General features: G+C 37.0%; 1 long non-coding RNA gene across 1 annotated transcript in view; it reads left to right on the top strand.

Annotated features, from left to right (window-relative positions):
* Window positions 1-133: 133 nt before the first annotated feature.
* LOC112944070 overlaps window positions 134-14,397 on the top strand; it is a 46,819-nt gene continuing 32,555 nt past the window's right edge. Inside the window, exons 1-2 of the long non-coding RNA XR_003248707.1 lie at window positions 134-191; window positions 10,600-10,696. This is a non-coding gene — a long non-coding RNA (uncharacterized LOC112944070). The remainder of the gene's footprint in view (window positions 192-10,599; window positions 10,697-14,397) is intronic.

The following is a 14,397-nucleotide window of genomic DNA, read 5'->3' as shown; positions in this document are numbered from 1 at the left end:
GTAGCGGAGGGGGGCGGGGGGGCGCGCGCGGCGACCGTTAGAGCCAACGGGCGCTTGAACGTTTCCCCTCAGCGCTCAACCGCCGTCTCGTTCAACCGCCGCCTCCTTTTCAAAAAACTTTCTACGTTTTTTCAGGACCAGATCTCACCCAAGCRGAGGTGCAGGAGGAAACCGTGTGCGCGGAGCCCCAGGTGCGTCTTATCTGCTTTGAAAATTTCAATTGCCGTTACCAATAAGTGAGTTTTTTTTTCCCCTCCCCTTCCCCAGCTGTTTGTTGACCTTGGCAGGTCGGAGAGCGGCTCTGCTGCTCCCGAGCTTTCCAGCCCTCGCCTCCACCTTGGGGGATTGTTGGTGAAAGGAAGTGGGGTCGGGGGGAAATAAACACCCAGGGTAACTGCTTACACTTTTGAAGTCAGTCCTCCTAGATTCCAATTAGATTGTGAAGGATGGTGTTAATTAACCTGGCACAGAGAATGTGTGAATTTAAATCGCAGGTGCTGGTGAAGCTCTCTGTAGATGAAAAATGCAGTGAGGTGAAGTACTAATTCCTGGCCCTGTGATATGATCTATCATACGAGTGGCCTGAATATCTGATTTATTTAAAAAAAAAAAACAAAAAAAAAACAAAAAAACTAAAGAAATTCAGCTTTGAGAGTTTATGTCTTTATTTTCTTGCTTTTGAAATCTTGTGAGTACATGTAAACAATAATATATATATCCTGTCAGTATGTGCATACATATATGAATCTAATTTATATTTAAATGTTATCCTCTAAATTATATGCTTCCTTTTTGTAGTGGAAAGGTAGAGAAAACTCTTTCATCTCCAGATGCTTATTACAGAAATAATTTGGCTAAATTCCTGATTCCGCAGTTTGCGCGGAGGTCTGCTAAGTGCAACAAGTCATGAGACAGATGCCTGTATTTGTACAGAAGTTGAACTTGTTATGGAGGAAGCGATGGGATTTAGGAACAAATATAGCTGAAATATTTATTGTGGAAAAATTTGTGGAGAGCATAGAGGGATGTGCGAATTAGTGAGGTGCACTGGAGCTGGCATTGTAAGGGAATGCATAAGAATATTGTTTGGTTCAGTGGTTCTCTTTAAATTGTTTATGTATATGTATGCCTTATAACCTGTTTTCCGTAAGTGTTCGTTATCTAGCTTTTGTAAACAAAACAGGATATTTTAAATCCCTCTAAATTTCCAGCCATAGTTGTGCTTACCAGTGAGAATGCGACAAGGCTTCGGTGCCGTTCCCTGCATGCTTTCACTGCGCTCAGTTCTGCTTTGAACAGGGCAGTTCTTTCTGGGCCTTTTGTGCAGACAGTTGTTTTGGCGCCATCCCAAGTTGTGGGTATCCTCTGTGTGCACAAGCCAGAGGTGCGGTATGTGAAGTCACTTTCTTCTCAATGAGTGGCAAGTGAAAGCACCTGACTGTAAAACAAACAAACAAAAAGCACGCTGTTTTGTTTTCCTGACCATAGATTGATGGGTGACACCTGTTCCTGCTTAGGAATTTATATGTAACTTAAAGCTTTTGAACAATTTCTTCTGAGATAAGAAAGCCTTATTATTTTGGGTGTTTATGTGAAAGCATCTGTCCCTCACACAAATACTGTAATGCACTTCGAAGCTTTTTGGAGCATTCAATGTATGCTAGGGCCTTATATTAAGTCTACATGTGCATTTTGAAAAATAATTTGGTGAGAGTGGTTGTTTTCTTTCTGCATGATGAATAAAAATGACTGGCAAATGAGAATACTGGAACATTTGGGATGTTGATATTTGTGCTTTTGACTTGTTATTTTATTTCTACTTGATTTCATGAGTACCTTCATTATATTTGTTTAATTAAATCTTGGGGAAATAAGCATTGCAAGGTCACTGAGGTTGCATGGTTGCATTTATGTTTTAAAAATTATTATAGTACTTTAATGGGTGACCTGCAAACCTGCTACCTGAGCAGGGCAGCACCCCATGAGAATAAAAAGTGGAAACAAATCACTATGCTTGAGGATGCTGGATGAAGAAAACTCTCACAACTTCGATATTTACATCTACTCTTGCTGGCTTAAAAAGCATTGTCTTCATGTATCTAATAGTTTTTAAGTCCAAGAAGTTCTTTTTAGTCTTTACTGAATCATGCCTCTCAAACTGTGAGGGCAGGGTTTCTATCTCAGTTGCCTGAGTTCTATGAAATCTACAGCAAACAAGTTCTTGCGCAAATCTCTAAGAACATGTAGAGTTGTTGTAGTGTAACAGGTAAATAGTTAGGAAATAAGACTCCTTAAAGACTCCCTAAATACACTTCAGTAATCTATGATTAGTAAATACCTCATGTGCTTTTTCTTGTCTGCTCAGTAACTATTCTGAAATACCTGTGTAGAGTGGAGCTTTTTTCTTTTTTTATATATTTTGTTAGCACACTTAATACTGTTGCTAGCGCTCAGCACGATACAGAGTTCAGCTACGAAGCTGAAGTAGTTAGCCTGCTAATGGATCAGGCTGTTAATGTCTAAACACAAGGACATATGTATGTGCCTAGTCACGTGCTTGATAAATCGTTTTGGAATTCCAAATCTGAGTAAGGATGCTGCCATGGATTATGAGTTACTTGAGGATAGTATGTGTCTGAAATGGACCATTGTGGAGGATGGCACTTGAAGCCCTGACTAGTAAAATTGTATAAATTAGACAAGAAGAAAGACTTCTATATAGGTGCAACTAGGCTTGCTATCATTTAGTTCCTCTCATAACTCTGCAGGTGTAATCAGTGYGGGGGTGCAACCTTGACTCAGGAAGGTTTCCTGGCTTCTACACCTCCAGAGCCTGTATAAACTTGGAAAGTTGGCAGGAGTTATCTGGGTTTGCGTGGCTTTCTATAGAGCAAAACTAGCTGCCGTATCATCTTTCAAACATTTTAGTTATTAAAAAGAAGTACAGCTTTTGTTGATTGATTTTAAACTCTTCAGCATTTTTCCAACAGAAAATTTCAGTATTATAAGTGGAAGTATGTGATATTATAGGAATTGTATTGATTTTAAGTGTTTGCAACTTTTGTTCCCTCATAAGACAGTGACCATCTTTGGTCAGTACACATTGCCTGAAATGTCAACTGGCTGAGCTGCTGCCTCCAGATGGCAGGGAGTTGGGAGCAGTGAGTTGTGCTTCGACTTCAGCACAGCTCTAAATGCTGCTATCTATTGCATTGATACAGTCTATGATGGATGGATCCCAAACTTTGTACTCCTTGTAGCTAGTGAGGTGTTCAAGTGTGTGCCTTTGTATACTTTGTCCACCAAAATAGATGCTGTCAAAAACAGCCTTTTGTGGGTGCTCCAGGTATAAAAATAAATAAGTAGAACAAATTCTTAAATCTACTGGATTATTGTGTGCAGAGGTAACTTGGTGAACTGTCCAATGTGTGTTTGAGTTGTGACTGTGTTTGGCAGCTGCAGGCCAAAAGCTGCAAAAGACTGAAGAGGGTAACTTTATGACAGTAAACCTTTTGTTTTCCATTCAAATTTATTTTTAGTAAGTCCTTGAACAGGAAGAAACAAATGCAAAAAAATTTTGCAAAATTAACTCCATGGCAAGCTTTAAATAGTAAGTTGAAGAGATGATGATTTTAATGTTAGAGTATTTAACATCAAATAATTCAGATAATCTCTCTTCTTTTTTGTTTGAAGATTGTCTTTTTTTAATCTTAGTATAGGCCTTTTAATATTTTTTTCAGAAATAACAGTTACTTCTGTGAATAGTTTTCTTGGGTTTTCTGGGATTTTTTTCTGTGTTTTTCATTGTTAGAGCTTTTGAATAGCATCACAATGCTTGCTTTCAAAATCAGAAGTTTGAGAGTGATAGAGTTAAATTCATCTCTGAGTTTGCTAACTGTATGAGTCACTAAATTGGGAACATAAATACTTCTCATAATCTCTGGAAAGAACCTTTCAACATTGTTTTCCTGCATAGTGTCAACTGCAAAACACAAAGCAGTATGTTTGTCATGAAAGTACTTGTGTTCCTTTTTAAAATTGTGGAGGATGAACCAAATCAAGCACAACTTCTTGTTCCCTTTTCCTTAGCAAACTGACTGACTAGAGGCTAGCAAGAAGTCCACACTAAAAACAAGGTGTGACACTCATAGCAAACAAAAAACTCATTTGTTTGCTTTGTTTAAAAGAAATTTTAAAAAAACTGTAGGAGAAAAGATGAGACAAAATGTTTAATGCTGATTAATTCTGTATGCACCTGTTTGTTTCCTTCCTGTGCTGAAGTCATGTATTTGAAATACTAAGAATATGTGGATCTTTCTGAAAAGAAATTACTTGCTTCAGAATTATGTAGTTAAAACAACACCAGTGATGGGAAATTCTTTGATTTCTATCGAAGCTGTATTGAATGTAGCATTTAGTGTTCTGTATCTTGTTTTAAACAGTATATTTGTTTTTGTGCATCTTCTGCATTTTAAATGCTTTTGTTTAAAAATTTCTGTTCAAGCCTTTGGTAGTATTTTATAATATCAGACTTTCTCAAATAATGCTTTCTGATCAGTAAGAATCAATAATATGAGAGATTTAGTTGTGTTTTACTATTGACTAAGACACTGAACACTGAAACAGTAAATTCCTCTTTTCTTTTTTCAATCCCCAAAAGTCTCAATAAGGCCCCAAATATTTCCTCTTTCCTATTATACTGGATGGAAAACTACTCACTACTCAAAGACTTCAACTTCCTAATGACTTTGCAAATCAGTGTGTTGTAGATGAACCTTTGCTGGTCTGTACCTTATTCCACCAGAAATTAACTAGCAGTCTGAATCTCAAAACTCTATTTGCATGAACTCACTGTCTCTTTGAAAAATATACATTTGCATTTTGGGACTTGTGTGGGCAAACCTGCTCCTGCTTTCACTAATGCCAGTGTCTGGATATATGTACAGATTTGTGAAAGGTGTTTGTGGTGTTCTAGATCCTTTCTTTGATTCTTGCAAACTTGTCAAGGTGCTTTCTTTCAAGTTGGTCTGAGATAATTTGTAATATGGTTTTGTCGTCTTTAGGTGTTTTGGAGGGGAAAAGAACTGATTCTTGGTCAAGTAAAGGGCTAGCTGTTTTGAGAACAGTATTTCATAGCAGTTGTATTTTTGCAGCAGGGAATGCTGTGCTCTGTCAGTACTCTGCCTGCAGCCTAGTCCAAGTTTATATTGTTTTCCACTGGTCATTCACATTTTAAGCTACTTCATGCTGAGAATAAACACAGCATTCATGTTATTTTGTCTCTAATATAAGACTTGATAAACTGTTCCCCAGTCTCTAGCAAGTCTGTGCTTTTGAGGAAGAACAACAAACTTATGCTATTTGCTATGAGGCTGAGAATGGCTTCATTATTTTAAAGGTGTTTTGTTATTACCTTGGAGTGTTCTCATGGAAACTCCATTTATGGAGTCTGAAGTTGTGCATAGTGTGAGTTGTTCTCTGAACCGCTTCTGCCACATTTTTAAGTTTCAATTTATCTTTGTGTATACTCTTGTGTCAAGTATCTATATAACTTAATATGCTCTTAAGAGAGCAGAAGCTGACCACACGTAATGAGATGTCTCAAGGGGAGGAGAAAAAACATGTTCAAAAGAATGTATTAAAATGTTTTCATAACCTCATTCTTTAAAGCATGAAATATCTTTTTAAAGATTTTAAGAAGATAAGTAATGGCTTGAGATAGAGGTTTTGACTTCCATGTAATGCATTTGAAAGAACTATAGCCATTGTGAAACCAAATTTTTGATGTGCTAGACTTGAACTGAAGTGATTAGTAATATGAAGTTTCTCAGCTTGGTTTGAGTATCAGTCTACTTGTACTGATACTCAGCAGAAAAATCCATCACGAGGTTCTTGAGTTCTCACTCTTTTTTGTCTGAAGTATTATGGACGCAAGGCACTCAGAGTTCAGGCCAACTCCTTCAGCAGTATGAAGGTGCTTGGCAAACACTGTGTCAAAAAACCTCAAACAAGCAACTTTGATAGAAGATTGTTTGCAGCATTTATTGTTATGTAGTTAAATAATGAACTTGTATGGAAACTTAAACCTGCCCATTAACAAGCTATTTGCCTAAGGCAACCTTATGGTTAAAAAMTGAATGCTATCAAAATGTAGTGGTTTATGCCTGTAAATGTGTGTGGAAATGAGATTTTTTGCAGAAAGCAATACAGGAGTAAATATTTGTGTTCACTTGGAATTGTATACCATTGTGCGTGTAGTTAGGAATTGGAAAGTCAGCTCTCTAATTTGAAATATGCTATGATGTAAACTGTAAAAATGTCAACTGTAAACTGTAAAAATGACCATCTACTGGTCATTTTTTTGTGAACCTAAGGACTCCTGCTTGAGAGAGTGCTGACAATACTCACTGTTTTTTCTTTACAGTAGCTGTATGTTACTTTATTGATGCTATTCTTCTTTTGTTTAAAAAATAATTATTACTTCTACCCTGAATCTTAGAGCACAATATTTTTTTCTAACTTTATTTTTTTTYMAARKTTTTTTTTTTGAAAGTAAGTTTAACAGCATATGATTTCAACATTATTGTGAAGGTAAAGAGCTGTGGGAACATGTTTTATCTGAAGATATTGGCTAATTTTACTCTAACTGCAGAGAGTATCTGTTGAAGACTTGAATTTTTCACTGCCCCCATGGTGATTATCTTATGTGTATGGAGATGTGCAGAGGGAGTGAAGGGAAAGGCAAAAAGAAGACTTTTGGCCTGAGGATCAAAGATACAGTTTGCAACAAAAGCAAATGAAAATGGTACTTGTGTAGAGAAACATCTTGAAGATAGATTAACTCTTTCATTGTTTTGCTGGCTGTGAATCACATTCTGGTTTGAGTCCTTGGCTTCAGTGCTTTCATTTAACCTACGTGTCCTGTTCAAATGGTCCTGTAGTACTATTCTGTGCATGTTGTCACGCTACCCCTCTCTCCCCCCCTGCCCCCCTCCCCCCACATTTGAAGGGAAGTATGCGACTTCCAGACTTAAATTTAATATAAATGAAAGAACTCTCTTTAAGCGTAACATGCTTTTTAGTTCTTAAGCCAATAGTGTAGACCTCCTGGGCTTTTCTCTCCAGTTATGCTGTGTAAGAGTCTAAGGCACATAGATGCATTAGATAATCAAAGATTTTACTTGAAACTCTTTCTTTCTTTGTGGAGATACCACAACTCTTGCAAGTTATGAGTGCTTGCTACTGAGTATTCTTGTTTTATAGTCTGTGGTCAGAGAAGACTTTAGTACGCTAAACTTCTAGTGTATCATCGAGAACAACATGGATGTTTCTTCAAGTCTGTTGCCTCAGATACATAGTGGCAGTAGYGTTAACATAGGTGCTATAAATAAAGTATCTGACATTGTTTTCTTATGTTTTTGTCCTGAAGTTGCCTTTTGCCCACTTCCTCCTATTAAATCAGAGAGGGATCTATAGGACAGCACCTCATTAAAGTGCATGTGCCTTAACTGGAACAGTCAGGGTTCAGTATACAAAGAGAGGCTGAGGAACAGAATGCGTCCCCAGCAGCCTGTCTTCAATTAACTTTCACTGACTTGCCTTGGCATCTGACTTAAAGTTATTAAGGGAAAAGATGACAGGTTTATTTTTTTCCTTCAAGTTTCATCACGTATAGGGCCAATGCTGTAGACTTCAAGTTCAAACAGGAGTTTGGTGGTGATATTGAAAGAGGCACCTGTGAGTAGCTTGTTTTTCTGAACATTGTTCCATTGCTTCTGAAACAGTTTTATTTTTTAAGATGTTACTGTTGGAGGTAATTTATTGGAATAGTGTTAATATTCTGGCCTAATATGTAGTAAAACTGTTTCATCCAAACGAAAATCTACTTTGCTAGATTTTACTGTTAATTTTGGTAGGTTGACTTTAAACAGTATTTCTTGAGACACTAAACGTTATCATACCATGTAGCTATTGTATATTGTGAAGGAAGAACCTAATAGCATCTGTGACAGTGAGTTGGGATAGAACCTGCAGGTTGAGAATTTCCCTTTGAAATGACTTTCAAGACAGAAGTAGAGGCAATATTCTGTATCTGTGGCCCTGGAAAAAGTGCAGACAGATATCTGCCTTTCCTTTGTCACTTTAGCTTTCTGGATTTTGGACAATTCCTTAAAAGTTGTCAGTGATATGGGAACCAGTTTTAATTTCCTTAAAAGTTGTCAGTGATATGGGAACCAGTTTTAATTTCCTCTTGTTTCTGTTAAACAGTGAGCTAGGGCTTGTGTAGACCTGTTTTTAGGAATAAAATGGCAATAGGGAAGCCCTAATGGTTTTCCGGAAGCTTGTGCTGTCTAATCACCAAGTGAGAGTGAGAYGCGCCGCTGGGTGTGAGTGCTGACTGCGTGCTTGGTGCTGAGACTGTCATGAGCTTCTCCATCACAGAAGTCACTAAGGAAGGAGCATGATTGGAAAGAGTGACAGATAGAGCCAGAAAGCATCAAGACACCCAGGGTTTCAGCTGGAGCAGGCAGGGGTCCCACAGTAARGTGAAGGAGTGCTTTGCATGACCCATTTCCATTTTGAGCAAGTGCAATTGCTCCTGTAGTGTGAAGGAATGGGAGAAGGCCATGCTGTCCTATGCTCCTTGATTTTTTTCCCTTTTGTTACTGGCAGCTGTGGAAGGATGCTCGTCTAACACGGTGTCAGCTGGCTCTTAGGCCTGTCTCCTCCACATGCTTAAGCGAGGAGAACATTTGTTTAGTTTACGGCTGACTTGGCAGACGTCTTGTGTTGTTGGAAATCTGGCCTTGGAAGCTGCAAGAGCGTGAGCTGTGTATCTCAAAAGAGTCTCGCTCTATGTATCCAGTTTGTCAAAAGGTCTCTTGCTTCATCCAGCAGACAGACATTTCCCTGAAGCTGGTTAATGAGATCCTTGCTATTAGAATGGATAAGTGCTGGCCTCTTGATGCCTCCAGAAACACGTGAGGCAGATTTTTCTGAGGACCTGAGGACCATGTGGAGGAGACCAAGGATGATGCTACTGATGTTTTTAGATGTTAAGTTGAAAATGTAAAGTAGGTGAGAAGAGAGATTTTTGGAGATGTACTTTTTCTCTGTTATTTACCTTATTTCCCTTGGAGAACATCTAAGAGCAGAATTTGTTTTTTTTGCTGCATTTGATGTAATTTCTTTGTGTACACAAAATATGTGTGGACCTTTTACAATTGATAACTAACAGAAAAGGTGATAATTGAGCAACTTTTTCAGTTCTCTGGTTGGACTCGAGATTCAGTGTGAAAGCCTCAGTGCAGAGCTGTGGGTGCAGCTTTTGCTTAGTTGTTCTGAAGGGTGCGTGGGGAAGGCGTGCTCAAGATGTTCTTTTCAGTCACATATTAAATGCTTGTACTGCTGTAATTAACAAGTGAACAGCGGAAGGCTTTTTAATGGACGGGCTACTTTTTGGTTTTGTAACCTAGATCTTTTAGCTCCCGGCTTTGAAAGTTAATGGACTATCTTTAATCTTTTCTTAAACTTTTACTTTTACCAGTGTGAGTGACCATAAGAGGAGGTGAAACTATTGCTAGTCTAACTCACATGATCACTGAGGCATGTGGACTTTCCCAGCGTGGAGTAGAAATAGATTACCCAAAAGAAATTGTTGTTTGATCTGGCAGGAAATTGCTCCCTAAAAGAGGGGAATTTTGTAGAAAATGTTTGAGTATGGACTTTTGCACCATTCATTTGGAGTATCTTTAAGAACAACTTCCCTCTTTCTGCATTGTTATAGAGTAGCAGATCTCTAAAGAATTTAAAACTCAAAAGAGTTCTTTACACATGCTTATTTTGTAGGTAAGCATGGCATATATAACCATTTTGAATCTATTGACTCTTAATCTAACAAATCTTTATGCTGATTATGACAAGGCAACAGGTAAAAATGAATGTGCCTTTATCTTCTGGAGACATTTATTGTTCTTATACTAATCACTGAGTTGAAACACACTTGGCTATATAGACCTCTTAGAAGCAATGTAGCCTKGGAATTGTTGCCAGCATTTGAATGTGTTTATGCTGTTTTGGAGTAATTTCAGCCATGAATTGGTTGTTGTTTTCAGCAAATCAACTGAAGTCTGATCTTAAAACTCTTAAAATATGCTCAAGAAGATTCTGTAGACCTTTAAATATTGGAAATCTAAAATTTCTTGCTGGTGTTGTATGGATTGTTCCACAGCAACCCTAAATCTGACTGCTGCTCTGAATTAACATTACTGACACTGTGCATAGCCCTGGATGCATACTTGCTGACATCAACCACTTTGGCATCTATTCAAAAAAGTAAACAAAAGACAATCAGTGTTGGGTTTGGCATAACTAATGAGTTCACAACACTGCCWAATCCTGCTCAATGTATTCATCCACTTAATCCCATTGATTTAAATGAGATTTACTTATGTGAGTAAAGCGTGCTGAATTTGGGCTAAAGCTGCTTATCTTATATATTTTAAGTTTTCTAGTGTATTAAACACACAAATTCTCATTAATATTTGATACTGAATTTCTCTCGGTTTTCTGTGTTCTTTTTTTTTCCTTCCTTTTCAGAAAAAAAGATGAATTCTGAGACCTCAGCACTTACCATGAGTAACCCTGTCATAATAAATCAATGTGCCAGGGGAATAGTGGAAGAAGAAAAAGTTTGGTAAGAAGAATTTTTTTTTTCTTTAAATTTCTAACCTTTTGATTGATGTAAAGAGCAATGCCATGTAAATTGTAGGGCCTGTGCAGAGTTATGTGAAGCTAAAATATTTAAGCCAACCTGAGGTGTGGTGCCTTTTAAGTGTGTTTCAACCTATATATCATCTTTTGCTATCTCTTTATTTTACAAAACCGAAATCATACAGAGTTGAGACATGATGAGACATGATGTTTGCAATTTTTTCAGTGTCTGATCCTTGAAACACTTATGTCTTGGTGTTTTCTCAATAGTTTTGATTATGAAAATGTGGTTGCAGTGCAAAGAGTGGGTATTAGTGACAGCAGGATCAGGACTGCATACTATTGAAAGGACGTGGTGAACAGTGTAAAACTTTCAGCTGAGGCAAAAGACTTCACAAAACAAAAGAGCTGAGTAAGACCTTATATAACCCTCAAACCTCAGTTAGGATGCATGTAAAGGCTTTGATCTTGTGTAAGGCCTTGTATTCTTTTCCTTGAATAAACAGTTATTGAAAAATGAGAAACTAGATATATGCATCTTTTAAATGAGGACACTGGATAGATGTACTTGATGTTAAGGACATTAAAGAGTAGAAGAACTTTATGATAGATTGTCCACGTACCTTTATACATTATGGAGTTTTCTCAAATGCTATTACTAAATTTGCATGTCTTGAGTATACTTTACTTATTAAAAGCAGRGTACGTTTGTTCAAATGATAAGTGTAAAATGTTATAGACCCTAAAGTTGGGAAATATTATATTCGTTTTTTGTTTATAAATTCTAAGTGATTTTTATTGATAGATATACACTGTCAAATATTTTGTTCTCTGGCATTATGTATTGTGTGCTATCCTGTCTTTAAAAAAAGACATAAAAAAAGGCATAAATGCTGTCATTTTAGCATAATACATTGTATTTTAGGGTTAAATTAGGATATAAGTTATGAAATGGGGAAGTCATTAAGTAAACTCTGATTTATTTTTCCTTTTTATGGAAGATGATGTATGTATGTATGAAGAAGTGTAAYTGGTCACATAACAGTGTTTTATAGTCGGCCAGAAATTTGAAGCTCATGAAAAGGAATCCAAAAGGGAAGAATCCTCGGTTCAGTCTCCCAGCAATGATAATAGGTGTTGGGAATTCTGTTTTACCTGAATTGGGTATAAAGAGGATACCTGAAACCTTATCTGCTTCTCTAAAATTAATACAGAATGGCAGAACAAAGTAAATATGAAGGAAATAAAAACTACCATTCTGTGCTCCAGGGAGAGAGGCACTCTGGGCACTTTCTACTTCCTTTCTCACTGGTCCAAGTCTTTTTGCATTCGTCTTTGTTTTTCTGCTTTAAAACAAAGACCAGCAATTATATTCTTCTTTTCCTGATTCATCTAAGACTACGGATACTCAAAATGTGAAAGTTGTCTAAGAATGTACTATTTTTCCCCCACTGTAATATTAGTATTCTAAAGTGATGTAGTTATCCAAAATGTGGATTGTATATATGGAAATAGGGCTTTTGCTGTATGTGAACATTATGGAGTTCCTGGCAACTTTTTCTCAGCTACTTAAGCTTACAAAAGATGGAAAGAAAACATCCCATCAATATGAAACGCATTAGTAATTTTGACTAAAAAGCTTGTACAATTTAAAATAAACCAAAATATATGCAATTTTTTATCAAAAAAGCCACAAGTCTTCCTCGTCATAAATGACTGAGCAACACATTAGAATTCCTATTGTTTTTTCCTATTTTTAGTTATATGTAATGCCTATATAATTATATGCTGCAGCTTTAAGTCTTCACCGAATTCTCGCACATTGTATGGTGCTTGGCCCTCTTTTTACCTAGGCAAGGTAGATGGTAGACTGTAAAATGTAAATAGAAGCCAAGTTGCTTTTGCTGTTGTCAGGTTTCTTTTAAGTCAGATGGTAGACATGCAAAATTCAAAGTATAAGCATACAGAAAATGCTTCATTAAAACATAGCAGAAATATTTTTTTTGTTTGAAATCTAGAAAAACMTTAAGGAATGATGTTTCACAATAATTTGGCTTTTGCAGTGAAGCTGATTTAAAGCACTTCAGCCTCTCCATCTCTTTGCCATTACTTGCCATGACCTCAGCTGTGGCAATACTGTATTGTATTGGTTTGTTCTGTAAATTAATAGGAAAACTCTGTTAAAAGTGACTTTTCCAAATGGAGTGTGCCTCTCTYACCTCCATTGCCACCTCCACCTCAGTATCGTTTCAGTAATGTRGTGTACAGCACTGTGCTACCAGTAGTTGTGTAGCACAGCTTGGATGGTGAAAAAAATGGAGTGAGTATGGGATAGAATTTGTAACTTCTAACAAAGTGTTTATATTTAAGAAAATTGTCTKATGTGCCTCTACATTTTTAGGCAAGATTTTTACTGCTATACAAAAACTTCTTCCCTACTGGTCAGCCCTGCCATAGCTGAGCTCTGATCTCAATTGTGAAGCGTGTTCTCAATTTTCTAACTCTAGGTTCTTAACAGCTGAGCATCAGCTGAACTTATTCTAGGCTAGTGTGTGTATAAATGTGTATATATAAAAAATATATGTTGGACCTGGCAGGCTTACAGTTACACAACTAGCTTTTAATGTGATTTTTATATAGTAAGGAAGAGAGGTTCTCCAGTGGAATTCTTCCCAGTGGMTAGATATCAAATTGCTCTCCAAACATATGGATTATGTTAATGTCTGTTGAGGTTATTATTTTATCAGAGCTTTAAAACTCTTTCAGATAGCAGAAGTGGAAGGGGGATTGCTTTTCTGAGGTATACTTTTAAATTGATTGGTCTGCTATTTACAATAAAACAAACTCAATGGAGACAATTAAGTCTCAAGTCTTAAGGTAAGTGGTGGTGAGCAGTGGAAAATCTGCATGTTAGTGATGAGGTAGTATGTAGATACCACATGATAGCTACCTTAATACGTACGGTTTTAAATACATTGCCTTTTCGTAATGACAATCAGAATAAGGTTGTGAAATTACTGCATATCATAGCTCAAAAAAAACGAAGGTACTCGAGCTGACTTCTAACTTGTGTGGAAGATAAGATTTCATGACACAAATCATCATGATCCTGTTGGAAATTTTGTCAGCTGCTCACCGATGAAGSAAGAAGTATGTCTGCAATTAGTGAGCAACAGAAACAAGTTCAATGACTCTTAATGTTTCTTCTGTATCTTTGTTCCATCAGTAAAAATGAGTCATCCTGAAGAACTGAAATAAAATGGCTCTAGTCAAGTGCAGTTTTACTGCAGATGTTTGTTATGATTACGAAAGACACATACATGTAAGTTTTCCTATCTTTGGAGTAAAACTTTACCAGAAATCTGGAAGAGATGAAGAACTTTTAGGATAGTTTGTTTGAAAATAAAGATTATAATAGGCTGTTTTAATAAAGCAAATAAACATTTACCAAACAAATTTTAAAACCGCTTTTTTAACCTAACTTTCCTAGTTTCCTCAGTGCACTTCTCTGCCCATAAAAGGAATAATCGAAAATTGTTATGTAGGAATTCTGGGACTCACACCCTGAGAACCAGTCCCTTGAAGGAAATGGGTAAAGGTCCAAGAGAGCAGATGTAGAGCAGAGAGAAGATGACTCGACTCAGCTTCTGTAAACACCCAGAAATGGTGAGAGATGAGTGTGTT

This window comes from Nothoprocta perdicaria, unplaced genomic scaffold (assembly GCF_003342845.1).
Source record: "Nothoprocta perdicaria isolate Ctin4 unplaced genomic scaffold, notPer1 scaffold_16, whole genome shotgun sequence".
In the NCBI taxonomy this organism is placed as follows: Eukaryota; Metazoa; Chordata; class Aves; order Tinamiformes; family Tinamidae; genus Nothoprocta; species Nothoprocta perdicaria.
The sequence above is the reverse complement of the archived record's forward strand: the minus strand, read 5'-3'. Positions and strand labels throughout refer to the sequence as shown.